Source organism: Rhinolophus hipposideros (assembly GCF_964194185.1).
Source record: "Rhinolophus hipposideros genome assembly, chromosome: 26".
Lineage (NCBI taxonomy): Eukaryota > Metazoa > Chordata > Mammalia > Chiroptera > Rhinolophidae > Rhinolophus > Rhinolophus hipposideros.
The window spans coordinates 12,136,966-12,143,462 of record NC_138072.1 but is presented as its reverse complement, the minus strand read 5'-3'; the positions used below and the strand labels follow the sequence as shown (position 1 = coordinate 12,143,462).

At 34.6% G+C, this 6,497-nt stretch overlaps 1 pseudogene across 1 annotated transcript; it reads right to left on the bottom strand.

The window, feature by feature from the left end:
• Nucleotides 1-5,146: 5,146 nt before the first annotated feature.
• LOC308493363 (large ribosomal subunit protein eL21-like) lies at nt 5,147-5,605 on the bottom strand (annotated as a pseudogene). The gene has a single exon. The product of its transcript is annotated as a large ribosomal subunit protein eL21-like (transcript).
• Nucleotides 5,606-6,497: the final 892 nt, after the last annotated feature.

Here is a 6,497-nt window from a genome sequence, read left to right as displayed (position 1 = left end):
TACTTATTTCTATTTAGAGTAGAAATAATGACAATTCATTGGTGGAAAAGCAAAATTCCAAAATGACTGATCAAATCAATATTACGTTACTAATATTTACTTTGACTAATATTCAGAGATGCTTGTATATAAAGAACGAGAGTTGGTAGATTTCCAGAGTTTTGGTTTATCTGTATTCTTTTAAATCATTATTATCGCCTTAAAGAGATATTAACAAGTTTGATGGATAATCAAAAGAATTTCTCAGTTTCTCACAATGAGAGTGGTGGTGGTAATTCTTCCGGCCAGTGTGTATATGTGTATATTATATATATATAATCCCAAGTATATTGTTTGTTAACACCTCAAATGGAATTTTCACTGGGCAAATGTTGAGTAAGAGTTAAAAAAATAAATTCGTAGTTTGTGGGGGGAAGGGATCAAAATATCAAAATATAAGATAAAGAGAGTTCCTGATCATGAATAATTTGTGGTTGGATTGAAAAGGACAAGACAACTACATCTGAAACAAATAAAAGACAGCATAATAACATATCTCATTGTAAACTTCCCATGATGGCTGCCAGGGACATTTAGACTCTTAACAATGAAGTTACCAGGAAGAATGCAGTCTATCACCAATGATAAAACCACTTCAAGTCCAGAGAATGGTGTAAAACATTTACTGAAGACTGTGGCTTCCATCCAAGATGTAGTAATAGGGATCACATTTACCTTCCCCTCCTCATTTTAAATATCTAAAACAAAACAAAACACAAAAACATAGACAAAATATATGAATCAATTATTTTCAGACATTGGACAACAAGCAGTATGGGATAATAATCCCTCTGATAAGTGGAACAAATAAGGTGAGTGCTATGACTGCCTCAGCTTACTCCCTGGATAAAGTATCCAGGCCACAACCAGAGAAAGGAAGCTCAAACAAGTGATCTTGAGTTGAAGAGACAGATTTGTAAGTTTGGAGAGATCAAAGCAACTGGGATTTGTAAGGAACGGTACAGGGGAGAAGAAAGCTGCTTGGAAAAGAGAGAACTTCACAGACAAAGAGCTCTAGAGACTTGCAGAAGATTTATCTCAACCTTAAACCACTGGGGAGGACAGGGAAAATAATTGTTAGAGTACAGAATAGTTTATGCTCCCATCAGCCAGATTGGAAAACCTGTAGTAAACAGAGCATCAGGTAGAGTGCTCAGTAAAGGGGAAAATATCAGCCTAAGATTGAAAACTACTCTATCAAAACTTAAAAACAAGTCTTGAAAAGATCAAAATGTTTCCAAATAAATTAACTGCATTCCAGAACAAAGCTTAAGAATATTTAAAAGAATACAAACATCCAGCACCCAACAAGGTAAATTTACAATGTCTGGAGTCCAATAAACAATTATGAGGCATGCAAAGAAGCAGGAAAATACAACCCACAACAAAAAGAAAAATCAATCAATAGAAAATTTCATAAATGACACAGATAATAGAATTATTGTAGAAGGACATTAACAAAATTATATTCCATATATTAAAGATGCTATAGGAAAGCATAAGTATGTAAAGGAGAAACGTTCAGGATATAAAAATGATCCAGTTCAAACTTAGGTGAAGAAAACAATGGCTGAGATGAAAAATATACTAGATGGGATTAATAACAGATTAGACATTTCAAAAGAAAATATTAGTGAACTTGAAGACATAGCAATATAAATTCTCCAAAATGAAACACAGAGAGAAAAGAGACCAAAAGAAATTGAATAGAGTATCAGTGTGCGCAACTTCAACTAGTCCAACATATGTGTGACTGGGGTTCCTGAAGGAGGTAGGAGACAGAAAATATATTTGAAGAAACAATGAATTAAAGCACTCCAAATTTGATGAAAACTCACAGATCCATGAATCCCAAGAAACCCCAAGCACAAGAAACATGAAGAAAACACCAGTGCACATCAAATTGCCTAAAACCATTGGTGATGAAAAAAATGTGAAAGTCATCTAGAGAAAACAGACACTCTGTGTACAGGGGAGGGAAGATAAATGACAGGAGACTTCTTGTTGGAAAAATGGAAGCCAGAAGACAGTTGATCAACACATTTAAAGTGTTGAAAGAAAAAAAATATGACACTCTGGAGTTGTATACCAAGTGAAAATATTTTTCAAAGATGAGGTGAAGTCTTTTTAACACATGGTGGTGGGACAACTGGATATCCACATGCAAAAAGGGAAAAATTGAACACTAACTTACATCACATACAAAAGTCAACTCAAAATGGTTTATAGACCTAAATGTAAGAGCTAAAACTATAAAAAAAAATATTAGAAAAAAACAGAAATCTTGGAGTAGGCAATGATTTTTCTTAGATATGACACTAAAAGCACAAGCAACCAAAGAAAAAACAGATAAATTGTACTTTATGAAATTTAAAACTTAGGTGCTTCAAAGGACATCATCAAAAAAGTGAAAAGATAACCACATAGAAGAGAGGAAAATATTTGCCATTTATATATCTGATAAGAGTTTTGCATCTAGAATATGTAAAGAAATCTTAAAATTCACTAATAAAAAGGCAAATAACCCAAAGAGTTATAAACCAGGTAAATCCTAGTAAGGGTCTTAGTTAAACATAAAAACACTATAATTGGTTACAATATAGTGAGTCAGAAAAACAACACTCAGTCTTTTACTCTGTCAGGTGAACCTGCACAGTACATTTCCTTCTGGGCATCTGAAGATCTTCCTTTCTTTTCTCTCCAGATTTCTGGCTTTTGGGTCCAGTGTCACCCTTTGAGGCGGTGTCTAGGAGATGGGTCCACTTTTTAAACCTATGTCAAAGGAGACACAATCTTGGCTCCGCCCTTGAGGGTGGATCCTCATTATATTCTTCGAGTGGAAACTCCTAAAAGATAAACAAATCTCTCTTGTTAATACCAGTCATCTCTCTTAGTAAGCATGGGGTGGGTGGGAGGGGGAAAAGACCTCTGTCACACAGTAAGTGCTAACGTGTTTTGGTGCAAAGTCGAAGCACTAAAGAATTAAAAGGAGGAAAGTAAATGATGGTGGTGGGATTTGAGTTAGGTCTTGGTGAGTAGGTAGGATTTTGATTCTAAAAAGAAAGAAAAGGGCAAGTGAAGAAAGCAACATAAGACAAAAGAGAGCAGAAAGTAATTTTTAAAGGGTAGTAAGGACACCTAATCTTACTAGAGTGAAATGATCACAATAAAGAGTAGTGGGAGATAAATTTCGATGGCTAGGGCAGGTCAGAGTATGATAGCTCTTGAAAATCAAGCACAAGAATTAAGACTTAGTATAGCGAAAACCAGAAAGCTACCAGACTTTTAAGTAAAAGGATCGGATAACTAAAGTGGACTTTAAGCAAGTATCCTGTTCTGAAAGCCAAGGAGAGTGGAGTTTGGTGTTGAGTATGGCCAGTAGGGTTAAATCCTCCCCCACAATTAAAAAGACATGTCAAAGTCATGTCAAAGGGTATATTCTACTGCGAGTGAGTCACATACCAGGCAAGGTCTTCTATCAGCATGTACTATTTGTCTAGTCTTGGCAAATATTATCCCAATTTCTATTGCACAAAGAAACTCAAACATCTGAAATTGCCTCTAATATATAAGCTTGTATATAAGTTCCTGTTTCCGGTTCTGCCTAATTTACCTTGGCACTATTTTCACAGAAGTCAAATATTTGGTGCTTTGAAACAAAAGCAGAACAAATTCCAGGGTGGGGCCTGCACAACTCAATTTCCAGTGTAGACTGTTTGGCTTCATCCATTACAGTTTTCAGACATGAATGACTTCCTTACAGGACAACAATGGAAGCAGGGAATGTAGTCAAAAGTATTAAAATAAGTATCAGCAGTCTAATTGTGTGACCCTAAGCAAGTCATCAATTTTTCTTAGTCTTAGATTCCTTATCTTTAAAATTGGGGCTAATGTTAACACTTCATAGTGTTTAAGAAACAAATGAAATCATATATTAAAGATTGTCCATTTACGTTTAAATAATTAAACAGCAACATATCTGGCTGTTAGCCAGCAGTGATGGTCGATGGTGCAACAAGAGTCTCAGCAAATCACTGACTTTGTGACAAAGGAGATATTTTTAGATAGCACCTACCCTGGAAACTTCCCTTCTTACTAAAAGTCAGCCTGGCAGGCAATATCCTCCCAAGCTGTGCTTGACAGGTCAAAAGCGCTCCCTGGAGGAGACAGTAAGAAGTGAGAGGTAAAAAATAACACGTAGGTTCTTGAGGATAACATACAATCACAGCCAACCTGTTAACAGATCACACATGGAGTTTTACAAAGCAAGCCTCCTGAATCTTCAGCATTTTAATTCATACATTCAGTGTAAAATTAGGAACAGAAACATAAATACCATTATGAAGACTGCTCAAACGTGGATACCAAGCAATTGCATCCAGAAAGAGTAAGATTCCCTGAAAGTATGGGAACTTCCATTCCTATTTTAATCTACATGGGATATGAAATGAGAGGGAATATATAAGAGGACGAATGAATGAAATCAAACTGGACTGTTTAATAGAAGATCTGAACATAACCTGATACTGCCCTTTATCTCACTGATTCTCTAGAACAATGATGTCCAACAGCAACATGCCTGTTACAAATGTAATTTAAAATTTCTACAAGTCACATTAGAAAAGTAAAACAAATCAGATGAAATTAATTTTAATAATACACTTTATTTAACCCAATATAGCCAAAACATTACTATTTCAACTTGTAATCAATATAAAATTATCAATGAGACATTTTACATTCTTTATTTTATATGAAATCTTTGAAATCTGGTGTGTATTATAAAACATGCATGTACAGGAATGAGAAGAATTTCTGGATGATATTTTTGAAGATAATATACTAGAAGGAATGAAAACATGGGAAATAGTAAAGCATACATTAATATAAAAAGCAACATGTATTTCCCTACTCTTAATTTCTTTAAAATACATGTGACTCTTTAAAGCAAAAATAATAATGAATGTAAATGTAACATATAAGACAATAAAGCAGAAAGGACTTGGGGATGGTGGCAAATGGAACTATACTGTGGCAAAGTTTCCTTTATCTTTTTAAATTTTTATTTTAATTTTTGTTTTTGCAGGGGTCTTTTACTTTTTTACACTTATGCCATGAATTCATAGGGAATGAGTTCCAGCAGCTCAGGCTCCTTTCCATTGGTTCTCACAAAGTGTGCTTCTCTGGGTGGGGCAGGCTGGCATTTCAGTTGAACTCAGGTACCTTTCTCTTTGATCATTTTCCTTCACCCGTTTCAGGAAGCTATCTTAGAGTGCTTAATATGCTCAATACGAACATTAATTCTCTTTGCAAGAATTTTGCCCTTGACTTGTTTGTTTACAACAATGCCAACCACATGCTGAGTAACATTGTAGACCCTTCCCATTTTGCCATGGTAACATTTGTGGGGCATTCCTTTTTGAACAGTGCCCATTCCCTTGATGTCTAAAATATCAGCTTTCTTGTAGATTCGCATGTATGTGGCCAAAGGAACTACTCCATGTTTTCTAAAAGGCCTAGAGAACATATAGCGGGTGCCTCTCCTCTTTCCCTTTGTATTGGTCATTTTGATGAATTACTGGAAGATGGCGGTCCCGGCCAAAAAGGCTCCTTTATTTTATTTGAAGTAGCACAATTTTAACTTTAAGTAGGCTGATAATTTAAGAATGCATATCATAATTCCTAGAAACACTGCTGAACAACCAATGCAAAAAGATATAGCTAAAAGCCAACATAAGGATTAAAATGGAATACTAAAACATTTGATTACCCCAAAAATGGCAGAAGTGAAGGACAGAGGAACACAAAATTAATGGAACAAATTAGAAAGTATCAAAATTATAGGCTTAAATTCAACAATATCAATCATTACAATTAACAAAAATGGATAAAAAACATCAATTAAAAGGTAGAACTTGTCAGATTGGCTGAAAAAATACAAAGAGCCAATTAATTATAATTAATTATTGTCTACAAGGAAAGCACATTAAATAAAAACAGAGATAGGTTGAAAGTAAAAAGATGGAAAAAGATATACCATGCTAACTTAGAAAGCTGTAGTGACTATATTTAATATCAGATGAGTTTCACTTCAAGATGAGGAGTATTATCAGAGACAGAAGGATACACAGAATGTTTACGTGCTCAGTAAGAAAGCTTCAAAATATGTGAAGGAAAAGCTGACAAAACTAAAGGAAGAAAGAGACAAATCCACAAACATAATTTGCAATTTTAACTCCCTTATCTCAGTAATTAATAGTAGTACAATATGAAAAATCAGTAATGATACAGAAGATATGAACAAAACCATGAACCACTTTAACCTCATTGACTTTAATAGAACACAATGCTCAGCACCCACAGAACACACATTCTTTTGTAGTACCCATGGAACACTTACCAAAATAGACCATATTTTGGGCAGTAAGTCTAAAAATGTTTTAAAATATTGACATTTC